The sequence below is a fragment of the Sus scrofa genome, chromosome 4 (genome assembly GCF_000003025.6).
Source record: "Sus scrofa isolate TJ Tabasco breed Duroc chromosome 4, Sscrofa11.1, whole genome shotgun sequence".
In the NCBI taxonomy this organism is placed as follows: domain Eukaryota; kingdom Metazoa; phylum Chordata; class Mammalia; order Artiodactyla; family Suidae; genus Sus; species Sus scrofa.
The window spans coordinates 16,516,375-16,531,856 of record NC_010446.5 but is presented as its reverse complement, the minus strand read 5'-3'; the positions used below and the strand labels follow the sequence as shown (position 1 = coordinate 16,531,856).

At 49.8% G+C, this 15,482-nt stretch overlaps 1 protein-coding gene and 1 long non-coding RNA gene across 3 annotated transcripts in view; one reads left to right on the top strand and one right to left on the bottom strand.

Annotated features, from left to right (window-relative positions):
* The window catches only part of ZHX2 (zinc fingers and homeoboxes 2), a 178,960-nt gene that overhangs the window by 22,003 nt on the left and 141,475 nt on the right, over positions 1–15,482 (top strand). The window lies entirely within an intron of this gene.
* LOC110260228 lies at positions 6,524–13,559 on the bottom strand. The gene is made up of 2 exons (XR_002343131.1): positions 12,808–13,559; positions 6,524–11,695 (listed from the first exon to the last, which is right to left on the bottom strand). It is a non-coding gene; the product is annotated as an uncharacterized LOC110260228 (long non-coding RNA).

Here is a 15,482-nt window from a genome sequence, read left to right as displayed (position 1 = left end):
GATTAAATCTGAGCCACAGCTGCAACCAACACTGCAGCAACAGTAACACTGGATCCTTTAACTCACTGCATCAGGCTGGGGATCAAATCCCAGCCTCTGCAGCAACACAGAGCTATTGCAGTCAGGTTCTCAACCCACTGTGCTACAGCGGGAACTCCTATGTATTTTTAGTAGAAATTCTTTCATTGTTCATTCGACAAACATTCATTGAGTGCTTGCTCTGTGCCAGGTGTGGTGCTGAGTACCGGAGATGCAAATTTGACCCCCATCTTTTAGGCACCTCTAGTCCGCTGGGAGGGAAAAAATATGCAAAGACACAGGGTTCCCCGTATTGTGAGGTGGTTGTTAGACTGGAGGTAAGTGGGCAGCAGTTAGAACATAGAATAAGCAGTTCCTAAAAACAAAAGGAAAAAAGGAAACTAGAAAGGAGCCCAGTTTCTCTCAGGCTACTTAACATTTTCACACTTGAACATGATCATAATCCTGCACAGCAGGTGTGGCTCCCATTTCCCAGCTGGGTAAACTGAGGTACCTCATAACTTCCCATAGGGGTCCCCAGCCTATATGTGGCCCAGCCTGGATTCAAACCCAGCTCTGCCTTTCCAGCATACGATGCTGCATTCAGAGCTGAGGCTAGAACGCAGGATCCTGAATTCTCTTGTGCACACAGCCCCACTTCCACCACTAGCAGTTAACAGTGAGGCCTTAGTGCCCTGGAGCCCTGGATCGGGATGGGCAGGGGGACGTGGCGGGCCCTGGCAGCATCTGCTCAGACCCAAAGCAACAGCTCTCCACTCTTTTCCAGCTTCCCATTTCCTTATCGAGTGCCCGTTGGACCCAGAGCTCCATGCTAGGTTTGAAATAGACATTCTGTGCTGGCAGAGCTGGCCATCATGGACGGATGACCAGAGTGCGCCCTGTCCAAACATCGGCAGCAAAATATCCAAGTCCCCACTCAGCTGAGCGTTCTTGGTGCTTCGTTGCCAGGCCCCAGCGCCCTCTCTTTCATTACCTCCCCCTTGAGTTCTCTGCTCCAGGATTCTGGAACTGCTTTTGCAGCTGCTGATAAAGCTCCTTCTCCCTGCCTCTCCTCCTGCTGGACCTTTGCACCTGCCATCCCTCTTCCTCCAGAACAGCTCCCCCTCTGCTATGAGTCAGGCTCCTCTAGCCTCCTCCGACGCAGACACCAGTCCCAGGTGCCCTTGGCTTTGTCAGGTTCACTGTGCTAACCCTCTCGGAATTGTCATCCCCCCAGATTGTCACCACCTCTTGTCTGTAAGCTCTGGGGACGTCGAGGGGAGGGGGTGTCATTTTCACTGGGCATTTAAGCCAGGCCTGAAGTTGAAACTCAGCTTAACAACTTCCTACTTCTTGGGGTTTGAGTGGGATGGTAAACCTCAGTTTTCCTATCTTTAGAAATGGGCACGATAATCCTTCCCTCACTGCAGGGTTGAGGAGGAGGAGTGTTGTAAGTTTTAGAGGCAATTCTTGAAAACTGCCTAGAACACAGTATGTACAGGTGTCTGAGTTAGAGTCCCAGCAGGTTAGGCGGGGTGGGTACCCGGAGCTAATGAATGGACTGCTGACATGGTTAAGCAGAATCTTCAAGAGGTGGAGAGGCCTCGGGCTAGTAACAGCTGAAGGTTCTGTCTCCCCTGGGCCTGAAGAGGGAGGCTGGAGGGGTGGCCGGATCAGAGCGGCCATCCCGGGAGGTAAGAAGGAGTAAGAACTAACATGTACCGGGTGCTACGATGGCCAGCACTGTTCTAAACCCATGAATGCATCTGAGCCACATTTATGGGGGGGCGGGTATTACTGTTTAACCCATTTGGCAGATGGGAAAGCGGAGGCACAGATTCCCTTTTTCGAGATCCCACAGTGGGGGTGGGCCCTCACTCTCCTTTGACCCTCTAATCTCGTGCCAGAGGGTGAGGACACCGGCAGAGACCATCGTCAAGGGTGGCAGAGCGCAGTGGAGAAGGGCAGAGAGTGGCTCTGCCGGGCAAAGGGAGGCGATCCTACACAACAGGCAATTAAGTGGGAGCAGCTGTTGCTGCTGCTACTATTATTGACATCGTCCTTGTTGTTGGATCATCAAAGCATGGGACCAGGCCCGGCTCCCGTCGGGCTCAGATATTTTCCAGTGGACTGAATGAACCACTGTCCTATTGACTACATGGGATCGCTACGTCAGTTGGGCCCTAAATAGTAGATTTATTGAGTGGTGTAATTGCAAATAGTCTCCCTTTACGCTTCTGGTAGCATAGGAAACGTTTCACTCCTGAGAGTTTTAATGCTATCACATGCTTGTTGACTCAGTGAATTCTTTTTGACATTTATTCAGGATTTCCAGACTGTGTAGGAAGGAAAGCAAACCGCTGCTATCAATGTTATAGGGCGAAATAGAAAAATAGGATGTTTCCATTTGGATTGAAATGTTAGGCACTCGGAGGGGGCCTTTGAATTTAGGTTGAGAGTTTAACACTCTCTCCTGAGACCGACCGCCCAACCTGGAAACCACAGGCGATGCCCTGCCCCATGGGCACCCCGTGGTCAGGAGCGAGGTCTTAGTGCTGACACGCAGGGCGTAGGGCTGACAGGGTATAGCAGGCTGGGCTGGCCATCTAAGGCTCAGGAATAAGAGCCGAGGATCACTCTGCTTTTTCCCAGGCCAGGCCTTGTACCTGAGACGTTACACAGCTTGCTCATTCAATTCCGCTAACAACCTTCTAGGATGGGTTCTGTTATTAGCCCCACTTTGCAGATGAGGAAACTGAGGCACAGGGAGACCAAGTAATTTGCCCAAGGTCACCCAGGTGGTAAGTGGAAGACCCCCAATTCAAGCCCAAAGTCTGACTTGGGAGTCCTTTCTATTTTTGGTTTTTTTTTTTTTTTTTTTTTTGCTTTGCTTTTTAGGGGTGCACCCATGGCATATGGAGGTTCCCAGGCTAGGGGTCCAATCGGAGCTATAGCTGCCAGCCTACACCACAGCCACAGCAACGCGGGATCCGAGCCGTGTCTGCAACCTACACCACAGCTCATGGCAACGCTGGATCCTTAACCCAGTGAGGGAGGCCAGGGATCGAACCTGCGTCTTCATGGTTCCCAGTCAGATGCGTTTCTGCTGCACCACAACGGCAACTCCGGGAGACCTTCTTTCAACTGCAGTGCTTATCGTCTCTTGGAGAGAGAGTGGAGCTGAGGCCCTGGCTTCAGCCCTCTCATTTTCACAAACGAGGCTCAAACAGTGATTTGTCCAAAGGCACCCAGTCTTGTTAGCAGGAGAATTCAGATGAGTCTTCATGACCGCTCCTGACTGAACCATCCTGTCCCCCGGGAGGAAGATCACTTACCTTTTTTTTTTTTCATTTACTTACTCATCTGGAAAATGGGGCCAGTGATTATACCTTTAGCGCTTTTAAGAGACACGATCATTTCTGCCATGACTTAGACACAGGGAGACACCTTGAGTAAACTGCAGGGTGCCAGGCAACAACAACAGTACTGATAAGTAATAATAGCATGTCTGGAGCCCTGGTTCTGATCCGGAAGTTCAAAGCTCTCATCTGCCAACCTCTGTGATTCCTCACGCATAATCCATAATTCTCACCACCCTCCTTTAGGTTGACATTGGAAGAATCTGTTACAGAGAGGCGAGTACCTTGCCAGGTTACCAGAGCTAGTGACGGAGTACCCGTACCTGACCCGTCTGGGCTGGTGGAAACCAGTAGCTGTATCATCAACAAATAGAGTCAATGCTGCCTCTTATGTTGCACATGTGCTTTCTCAAGCAAACCATTTCTTCATAAAACCTGAATCTGAAAAGGGCACTGGTCTTTCTTGCAACATCCTAACAGAGATGGTGACCAGTGCCCTTCCTGGCATCTTCTAGGATAAGACACAGAAAGATGCGAGGTTCTTGGAGAGGAATATCAGAGCCCCAGAAACTCAGCCTCCGGCTGTTGTATCCTCACAGATAGGGCCCAGGTGTCTGACGTGGCTGGAGGAGCACAGACCCAAAGGGGCCAGAAAGAAGAGTTGAGAAACAGACCTCCCCAGGGAGAGAACACTCAGGCCTGTATAATCCCTTGCTGTCATTAGTTATGTCCGCTGCCAGGGATCTTAGACGAGTGACCTCAGAAGCCATCCTGGGACCATGTGACCTGAGCCACATCCTTTGGTGCCAAACATGTCAGCCGCAGAGCCCAAAGCTTAAGAGCAGGCCCTGGAGCGAGGCAGAGGTGACTTTGAATCCTGGCTCCATTCTTTTCCAGCTGTGTGGCCTGAGACCTTTCATCATCTGTAAAGAGAGGTGGTCATTCTTTCGACACCATCCAGTCTTTCTGAAAGTTAAGAGAAATCCTATACTTAGAGAAGTCACCACCAAAAGAACTAGAAAACAGAAAGGGTTGCCTTTGGGGAGTGTTCGTCTGTTTGGCGAGGAGTGGGTAGGTTTTATTTTAAGCTGGTGGCTTTCATTATAAAACTTTGTAGTATTTGAGCTCTTGACCATGATCAGTGCATTTCTTTGTTAAGAATATTTTAAAGCATTTTAAGAGATCATGTAAATCAGCACTGGGCACAATTCCTGGCAAACAGTAAGAGCTTAATAAATGCACGCTGGTAATGTCTGTGTATCCTGATGACTCGCCATCACTATTGTCTGGATGCTTGAGGAAGGGAGGCAGGGGTGCTGTTTCAGTGAAAGCATATGGGCTAAGTTCCTGGGGTGTCTGGACTCACCCCCGTTCTGTTCACACCTTTACCTGTGGCTTAAATGAAGACCTAAATGCCACCCTTAGCAGCCACCCAGTCTTGGAACTTACGTTGCTACAAGCTATGATGACACATAAAGACCCTTTCCCTGTAAAACCTCAGTTTCCTCATCTGTAAAATGGGAGGTAGTACCACCTGCCTTGTTGGCTTGTTTTGAGGATTAAAAGGGACAAGGTAGGGAGAATGCCAGGCCCGGCGCCTGAGACCTTGCACGCATTCAGGCAGCAGTCACTATCTTCTGGCTGTGGTCAGAGATAACATGAAGCCAGGAGAGATAGGGACCATGCCGGGTGATAGAGACAGTGTCCTGGAAGATCTCAGTGGACAAGAAAAGGAGCCCAGGCTAGCAACTTGCACAACAGCATCAAGTCCCACAGGAGCAGGGGATGGACCCCTGAGGCATCGTAGATCCCGGGTAGGGAGGGTCCACGGACGTCAGGTCCAGGAGGGACCGGCAGCCGGAGGAGGGTTGTAGAGATGTAACAGCCTCGATAGCAGAGTGGCGTCCAGAGTGGGAGAGCCAGTAACAGCCCTTTTCCCCCATCACAGACCTCATTGTAGAATCGTGCTCAGTTTGCAGGGTTGCATGTAGAGTGGACATTCACAAAGGAATATGTCCAGGAGAGTGGCCAGGATTGTAGACAGTCTGGAACCAGGGAACACGGGGCTTCACTTGATAAAATGGGGAATTTTGGCATTGGAGTTTTAGGGGTCCATAAACGGCAGACCCCTGTTACCGGATTGATGGAGAGGCCAGGTTCCGGATTGATGGAGAGAGGCACAGGGTCAGACAATGTGATTAGAATACGTTACTGGTTAGAAGTTTTTCTAACACTCCCCGCCCTGCCCTCCATGCCAAAAGGGTTCAGTAAGGGAACTCCAAGTCTGCAAAGAGACGTGCTCCAGGTCATTGCCACTCACTGAGCAGGAGGAGACAGAACAGGCAAAGAGGCTGCATCTCTGATGCTTGCGGATTAACTTCACCAAGTCAAGGAATAGACCAGGGACCGTCACCTGCCAACAGGTGCTCTACTCCACTTCCAGGGGCAGAGGGGAGGCACGGGGTGGGGGGGCGGTGTGAAAGCAGGTCCAGGTATCTAGCTAACTGAGGATGCTTCCCCAGTGAAGGAAGACATGTGAGGGGGAAGAATTACCCTTCCCATTTAGGAACGCTGCCAGAAATCGCCCTTGCTAGTGTACAGAGCGCTCTCCATTCATTCACTCCTCGAATCCTCAAATCTTTATTGCTCACTTCTTATGTGGCAGGTGGTCTTCCAGGCTCTTGGGGAACGAAACAGCGATTCCTGCCCTTGTGGAAATTACATTCTTGGTCTCGGGAGAGACTAAGACAATAAGCAATAATCATGATAAATAAGGAAATTAGGTACTCTGCTAGACAGTGATACTTGCTATGGAAAAAAGATAATCATTCAAGCCTTGAAGGAAGTAGGGGAGTGAGCTAAGGGGCTCTTTGGGGAAAGAGGGTTCTAGGCAGAGGGACAAAGCCAGGGCAAAGACCCTAAGGCAGGAATGCTGAGGGGCCAAGGAAAACTAGGAGACCCGAGGGTGCCGCAGAACAGGTGAGAGGGACAGTGATGGGCCAGGAGGGACAGAAGCCAGGTGGTCTAGAGCCTGTGGGCCATGGTCGCCAGTTTTAGTACGCGATGCATTATTTGGGTCGCACCTCATAGCACCCATATGATAGATCTTCCTATTATCCCTTTTTATAGAAGAATAAACTGAGATGCACAGCCAAAAGCCCTGTTTATTTTACAGCTGAGAACATTTATACCCAGAGAGGAGTGACTTGGTCAAGGCCACAGGGTGGGAAAACGGCTCTTACTGGAGATCTCTTGATTTTCAGTCCCAAACTTTCTCCACGTCTCTGCTCCAGAAAGGAATTCCTTTGAAGGAGGCTACCTCGGGGCCCCTCCTGAAGATTCCCTTGTAGATCACGGCGCTCTTAGCATTGTGCTTTGCTGCCAGGTTTTCTCTGTGTGGACTGCAGAATCTCCTTCTTTTTATTGAAGCCTAGTTGATCCTCAATATAATATTAGTTTCACATGTACAACGTAGTGGTTCAACCGTCTTATAGACGGTACTCAGAATTTCCTTCTTAGGAAGAAGGTGGAGGTGGAAAATCTGAAAGAGAACTCACTTGTTAAACACACAGGTTAATAAATGCTGGATGCGGTCATGCTGGAATATGTCCATTGACAGGTACTGATTGCGTCCTGTGTTCCTGGTCCTCTTATCAGCCACTGACGTGTTCATTCCTTTATTCCTCACCACCACCCTCAGGGGTAGGTAGTGTATGGTTATGGTCCTCATTTTATAGGTGAGGAAATTGAAGCACACGAAGGTGAGATAACGTGCCCAAATCCGTCCCATGAGTGGAGCATTGAGCTGGACTCAAAGCTCAAAGTCTGTGCTCTTAGCGCCTCTGCTCCATGGGTTGGCCAGACCCAAAGGAGGTTACACCTGCTGCAGGATTTGAGTCACCAGAAGCATGTGTCCCTTCCCTCGAAGCACCTGAGGAAGTAGATGAGAGCTGCCTTTCATTTCTCCCTGTTCTTACCTAGAAAACACTCTTTTCTTGGAACTTCCCGTCAGACACAGGGACTTGCGGAGCTTAATTGGCAAGATGACTTTCAAACAACTCCCTATGAAAAAAGTCCCACGTAGATCCCATCATCCCTTCTCCCATCCCCTCTCCGACTTAAAACACGACTCTTTCTACTTAGAATTTTTTGAGGAGGGAAAAAAACCACCCCCACGGATTGAAAGCAGGACTCCATACACACTGATCTATGCATCATCGTGATGGTGATTCGCATTTATGCCGTGTGAACACTTGCCAGAGGCTGCCACACACGGTCATTGTATCATTCGGCCCCATGGGAGTTGTAGGTTGTCCTCATTTTATAGGTGAGGAAGCTGAGACGAATTGAGGAAAGTGAAATGACTTGCTTAGTCACAATACTGATAAGGTAGGTGGAGAGAGACGGGTCGCCAAGTCCAGATGCTATGCTGGCTGAGCAGCTGCACTCAAAACACAGCCCTTCAGATACGGGACCCTTTCATGGGAGGGATCCCTGTATTCTGTCTTCCCTCTTGAAAACAAGCACAAAGAGCTATGGCACGTTCCGGGGCGGGGTGGGGGGGGGCGTCGTCACTTTAGGTGCAAAGGATATTAGTAAAACCTGTTTCTAAGACCGAGTCTCCACTAAAAAGATGGTTTTCCTTCTCTGGGATCTGGCCGGCTGTGTCAGTTTCACTCATTGACTCCACTGGCCGCCTTTGGGAGTTTGTGTTGATATTGTTATTGTGAAAAAGCACGTCTTGGTCCCCACCATCTATATATATGCCTGCAGCGAGTTTTTTTCCTCTCTCTTCCATTTCGTGCAACTTTCACTTACAGCCCGCTTGGCATAATTGACACATTGGCTCAGGCCTCCAAGACTGCCAACTTGAAGCCTTGGATCAGTGAAATCAGTTATGACAGATGTGATTATTTACAAGAAAATAGAAGTCACTATAATTAGACCTTTGAAGGAGAACATTTGGGTAGAGAATGAGAAAGCCCGAGTATAATCTGGCATGATGTGTTTGGACGTCAGCCCTGAGCCAGTCCCTCTCTGCTCTGTGAAAGGAGGTGCTGGGGTGACCGACACCCCCACAGATACTGCCAGTTATCAGTGCTCAGGACACAGCTCTTGGGAGATGGAAAGGTGAGGTGATGGAGCAAGCCTTAGTCTTGGCACCAGCAGTGGTTTCTGTTCTCAGCTCAGCCACTTGTCCTCAGCATTGATTTCTTCTTTCAGTTGTAAAATGGGGATAAGAAAGAAGACCCATGTCATCACAGGGTCATGAAACTTAAAAGCGATGCAGTAGGACAGGCGTCTAGCATTGTGCCTGGCATGAGGCGGCAGGCAGAAAGCGCCGAGCCGTAGAGGTTCTTACCCCTCTTGAGCATGACACTTAATCTCCTGGACCTTTGCTTTGGAAAATATAGATGGAACCATCTCATACAGTGGATGTGAGCGTTGGAGGAAATGAGGTGTGAAAGGGCTACGTAACCATTTGTGGCTATTTCATGTCTCCATCTTCCTATTATTTTTTAAAAATATCTGTGGTAGTTATTTATTCCATGCATCACAGGCCAGGCATCATGCAGTAAGAAAGATCCATTTCTTCCTTAGATACGATAGGGATGGTGCTGGGGACCCACTATAGTTTTAGGGCCCTAGAATATGTTTCATTTAAATTTCTTTTAAAATTAGAAGAAATACATGCATATAATAATTATGAATATAAAATAAGCTATTAAAATAATAAATATGATAAACATAATGATTAATCCAGCCTGGAATATATTTGTCTTTATGCCAGTGTAATCTTACAACCTAATTTTTGAGGTTGTTTGTTTGTTTATTTGTTCGTTTTAAATGCAGGAAGGGACCCACAAAGGCAAAAGCCTAGGGCTCACAAAAATCATGAAGGAGCCTTGGTTGGAGGAACTTTACAAATGCTAGCCCAGTCATTCTCAGGAAGGTTTTGTTTTTAATTCTCATTTTACAGATGAGGGGATCTAAGCTTTGGAAGGTTAAGAAACTCATCCAAAGTCACGTGGCAAGTAAAACATTATACTAGTCCGGTTGAACTAACAGCTTTATCAATCACCAAATTTTAATAGCTTCACACCCTAGAAGGCTATTTCCGGCTCAGACCACAATTCAGAGTGTATGTCTGGCACGTGGTGTTCCACACAGTGATTCAGGGACCCAGGCTCCTCCCTCTTGTGGTTCTGTCTCCCTCTAGTCTTGGGAGCACTTTCCATTCAGTTGGTGGACAGAGAAAAGACAGAACCACAAGTGGGAGGTTTTTAGGGCCCAGAGCTCACATCATTTCTATTCGAATTCCATTGGCCAAAAAGCTGTCACATGACCACTTGTCACCACAAAGAAGCCTGGGAAATGTAGTCCAGCTGCTGCCCAGGGAGGAAAAGGAGACGGTGAATACTGGGGAGCACTCTCCACCCCTGACACGGCGACAGTGTTGGATGCCAGCCCAGGTCTTTTGTACACAGAGTCCATGCTCTTTCCACTCAGCTGGTTCCTGTCACTTTTAATTACCACAAAGTCCCTTTATGGGCCCTTTTCTCCTGCCAGACTTGCCTACTCACCATTCCTAGCACCAGACCTTTGCCTGCTCAGTCCCAGTTGCTGTAATAGCAGTAACACTAGGAAGGGAGATGCACCAGGAGGAAGCTCCTCCCTGCCCTGGATTCGCTTGCTGGTTACCTTGAGAAGGCTGCCTCCAGGAGATATGCTCTCTGTATCTCCCAATCCCAGGATCGCTGGGTGCTTCTGAGCACGTAGTGCAGCCACTGCCTCAGTGTGAGAAAGGGGGCTGCACGGAGGGTTGCAGAGGCAAGAGGAAAGAGGTTTGAGCTGGAGTCTTGGCTGGACCGTCAGCCGTGAACTAGGAATCAGCAGGAAGGGGACAGTACCTGATGATCTTGCAGCACAAAAGTGCTGCAGGCCTGGTCATTTGCCAAAAGTGACTCTTGTGGTCTGCCCTTACCCCATCAATGCATGTTGTCTTTGAACCCCATGATCCTGAAGAACAAAGCTTCAGGAGCCAGCTGGAGGCTAGATGGCCCGTGGGCACAGTCCATAACCACTGGGCCAGCCCAGTGTCCCCGGAAGTGTTCCAGTAATGCCAGAGTTGGTGGGCGTCCAGCTCCTGCAGGACCAGGCCACAGCTGTCTGTTATAAAGCCTCTGAGTTGCTATGGAATAAATTCCTCCTCCAGGAAGCCCTCAGTGATCCCCACCTCTTCAGAACTCAAGGGCACTTGTTGCCTTTCCACCTAAGGGCCCTGCATTTGTTTCTTACATCTCTTTCTGTCACCCTCCCTTTATCTGCTACTGGCCTCAGAGGCAAGAGAGCTGAGAAGGTGGCCACAGCCAAGTCATCAGGGATGCTTCTGAGCATTTTGTAGGCATCACAGACTCCACAGCATTTAGTCAGTTCTAACATTTCATCCAGAGTCATACCCAGGACCGGTTGATCGTGTGAAGAGAAGTGGTACCCAGGTTCATTCCTTCTTTCTCTTTGTTGAGAAAAGTACAGTTTTTTATTTATGTGATGAGAAAAGCACACTAAGGAGAAAAAGATTTCGCCTCTAGTCATCTTGAAATGTTCATGGTCACCCCCTGGTCTCTGTAAGGTGAATACAGTCGCATTGTGCCTGTGTCCAAAACAAAACAGCTCCGGTCAGACCTGGTCACATCCCCTGGCTGCCACTCGCCAGCTGATTGACCCTGGACATGTTTCCTCATTTCCCTCTGCCTGTTTCCTCGTCTGTCAAATCGGGATCCGGCTGTGGCTAGCTCAGGGGGTGGCTGTGAGTTTTAAATGAGAGCCTATAGAGTCGCAGTTGGCATGCAGCTCTCCTCCCAGCCCCCGTTAGTCTCCCACGCAGGCGCAAAACCCTGCTTCAAAATGCGTCTTGCAAGAAGACTTGGCATCCAGGACGCGCCCTGGGAAGAATTTGTTTTTGTTTTAATGCCGGGGACGTTTGCATGAAAACAGGATCTTCCGTTGCTTAGGAATTGATCAACTCCTGCTGCTGCTTTTCCCCTGCCGAAGTGCCAGCCCCATGTTTGTCGCAAGCAAATGGGTAACAGTGGGGACGGCTGGGACCTCCACAGATAAGGGATTGTGGCCTCTCAGGGAGGGTTACAGAGCCCAAGGAATCGAAAGACTCAGGAATCCGTCCCAGGCTGAAAAGAGCTCGCAGGTAAAGGGTGCCTTGGCTGAGGGACATGAGTGAAGATTTTCTGTGGGTCTGATTTGTTCCGGATGCTCGGAGAAGAGAAGAAGAGGCCAGGTGTTTAAGACGTGGCCTCCACCTGCAGGGATCAAATGTAACAAAGACAGCAGGCCTGAGTGATGGGAACTGGTTTAAAGTGTAGCGGCTGGGAGTGAGAAGCTGAACAGACTCATTCAGCACCCAGCTTCTGTAGGGCTACCCCAGAACCTCTCTGCTCCCCAGTTTCCTCACCGACAGAAGAGCACCCCTCACTCAGAGTCATTATGAGGATTGAATGAGATGCTGTATGTTAAGAGGTTGGCATCAATAAAGCCAAACTGTTAATATCAATGATAACCGTTCATCATAATACCCGATGCTCTCCATCCTAAGGACGAGATAGACAGATGACCCTGAGGGCTGTTTAGAGGAAGGACTTGAACTTGATTTGATACCTGTGTCCGCTGCAGACAATTCTTGAGGCGGTTTGGGGACATTTCCCAAGACATCGAAGTGCAATTGCCCACATGAACTTGGAGGAGGGTTTCCAGGACTCCTGCTCCATAGGGCACCCCCTCCCCGGGACCCATTTGTGGCCCCAGTCTGATCCCATGGGCATCACAGAAAGGACAGAGATGAGAAGAGCCGGGAATGACAACTCACCCCATCAGGCCCTTCCTCTTGCCTCCGTGCTTGGCTTCCAGAAGGCAGTTGGTTGTCTGTGTCCCAATGCCCAGGAAAAGCCAGACACCTTTCTCTTCTGGGTCCTTAATATATGCTAATCAAAGCTGAGCGTGCGCAAAAAATATCTGCTTGGCAGAAGCTCACTCCCTTGCCTTAGCCTGCTCGCCCTCCCCAGACTTCTCCTCCCATCTCCTATCCAAGGTCGTCCATAAATCCAGCTTTCGGAGCCCTTGGGGGGCTGGCAAGGCTGCCATGGACCTCAGTCACATCGCAGTGGAAACAATTGAAAACCACTTGGCAAAACTCTGGGGTGACCTAATGTTTTATAGCAAGAATACATTTTTTTCCTCCCCATTCTTATTCAAGCCCTGGGGGGAAGCCAGCTGCTCTCCAGGCTCTGTCAGGCTGGTACCCAATTTCCGGACTCTTCCCCCTGCCCCCGTCTCAGATCACCCCAAAGGGGGAGGCCAGGCTGCCTGGCTGGCTTTGGCCTCCTTGCAGGCCCTGGAGAAACCGATCCAGCCTTACCTTCCTGACTCGCCTGGCTGCCTTAGTCCCCTCAGAGGTGAGGCTCTGGCCGTGGGGGCCTGTGGGGAGGCCCATATATGGAGCCTGGGGAATGTGGGCTCTGGCAGGTGGCCTGGAAAAAAATGGCTGTGTTCTGAGGGTGAACTCCACTGCATTATAAATAGCACCGCCTCCCTCCCTTTGCAACTTGCTGTGTCTGTCACTGCAGGGCTGACAATTTACATTCAAGGGGATCGAACAGGACAAGGGGGCGGGGCGTGGGGTGGGGGGAGATGCCAGATCCTGCACGGGGTTCAGCTGCTGCCTTGGGATTGATAAAGAGAATCGTCACCAGCCAGACGGTGGGGCTGAGAGTGGGACACAATCGGGGTGGCAGAATGACTACTGATTTCATGCATCTTTGTAAGCACTGGGGGAAGACTCAGAGAAGCTCTGACTCTAGGAGATGATTTTAGAGAAGCTTTAGAGCCTTTGCAAAAACAATAATAAAAAATCAGCTGCCTTGGAGTTCCTGCTGTGGCACAGTGGGTTAAGGCTCCAGCGTTGCAACAGCTATGGCTCGGATTCGATCTCTGGCCTGGGAACTTCCATATGTCACTGGTGCAGCCAAAAAAAAGAGTCGGTTGCTTCAAAATACAAAAGGTTTCTCTCTGATTCTTAAAGGTTAGCCATTCTAGCCTCCAAATCCAAACCTTAAAGGTTAGCCATTCTAGTCTCCAAATCCAAACCTTAAAGGTTAGCCATTCTAGTCTCCAAATCCAAACCTACTAGATGCCCACACAGCCCATGCAGTGAGCCTTCCTACAGAGGATTTCTCGGTGGGCTCTTGTGTCTCTCTGACACTGAGGAAGCAGGGCACCTGCTCTTTCTCTGCAAACCTCAGCACGTTCTGCTCATCACGAGGAGGGTGATGAATTCAGAAGGCGTTGGAAAATAAAGAAACAAAGGAGTGTGCAGCCCTGGCTGTAGAAAACCACCCAGTCATTCACACCTGGGTGATGGCGATGGGTGGGAGGTGTTTGAGCAAGTTCTGAGTTCTGGAGGAGGGGCCGGCCGGCTCTGTGGGGCCCTCGTTTGTGTCTCTGGCCCTTCGGGTGCTCCTGGGGACCAGCAGGTCTCCCGATGGGCTGCCCTTCCCTCCTTGGTAGGAATGAGAGGAGCTCTGCTGGGTCCCATCATGCTCGGGAGTGTGTTGGGGGCAGGCACCCCACCTCGGTGGGCATTGGTGCCTCGTCTCTGAGCAGACAGAGCTGGCTACGGTCACTTGTGTCCTTTGTTTCAGCGCTTGTGCCTTTTGCGTCCATAGCAATGATATGGAAATGGATTAATTGATGGCTTTGTTCTCTCCTACCTTTAAAATTCTCACTTCTTGTGTTCTATGGGGCAACATTTGAAATTAAGCATGTAGGGAGTTCCCGTTATGGAAATGAACCCGACTAGTATCCATGAGGATGTGAATTCGATCCCTAGCCTCACTCAATGGGTTAAGGATCCTGTGTTGCTGTGTGCTGTAGTGTAGGTTGCAGAAGCAGCTTGGATCTGGAGTTGCTGTGGCTGTGGCGTAGGCCAGCAGCTGCAGCTCTGATTTGACCCCTAACCTGAGAACTTCCATAGGCTGCAGCTGTGGCCATAAAAAGCAAAAAAAAGAAGAAATTAAGCATGTAAAAAAACAAAAAATTAAGGCGGAGCAGGCAAACTTCTGTATCTTTTGGATGCTTCTCCAAAGAACATCTCCAGACCCCACAGAATGGAGGCACTGAGTAGACGTGAGGTGCGAGTGGGTGGACATCGGAACTCGAGTCTGGGTTGGATTTGGAATGACCACCCAAGGGAGCAGTCTTAGAACTCTGCTTCAGGAGTCCTGCTGGGAGCAATGCCTCAGAGGCCAAAACAGAAAGGGCCTTGCGGACCCTTCTTCCTACTCCAGTCAAAGCAGCTCCACTTTCACCTGTTTTAAAATTCCATTAAAAAAAAAAAAATGAGTTTGGAAACCAGAGTTCCCTGGTTGTGCAGTGGGTTAAGGATCCAGTGTTGTCACCGCTGTGGCATGGGTTCATTCCCTGACCTGGGAACTTCTATGTGCCATGGATGTAGCAAAAAAAAAAAAAAAGTTTAGAAACTAGCCTTGCAGTTTGATCTGTCATTTTATAGCTAAGTAAATGAAAGAGAGGGAAGGGGATTTTCCCAAGGTTAGACCCCCAAGGTCAGGTCCTCTGCCTGGGTAAATGCCGTGCTCAGGGCTCTTGGGAAGGGAAATATCAGGGTGTTGGGACTGGAAGGGACCATCGAAAGCATCTTGTTAACCCCCTTTCTTTAGCAACGGAGGCCTGGGGCGGTGATGGGATTTGTTCAATCCGCGGCAGGCCTGGGGTTCGAAGCCCTCTCAGGTGCTCATAAAGAGGCAGGACGTGCCGCAAGAACCCAGCACGGCAGGCTCAGATCCAGTCGAGATGGAATGACACTGAGCTGAGACCAAAAAAAAGGTGGGTGATGGGGCGACAAGGGGCCAGGAGAGCATCTGAGCAGAGGAACCACACACGCGCTTGATCCTGGGCCCTCTCTCCGCTGCTGGGAAGCCAAGGCTCAGAAAAGAGAGCAGCCCGTGGGACGGTTCCCATTCTATCCGTCTCTGCACTGATCCCTTGCTGCCGAGGGCACGTGGAAGGGGAGTGGCA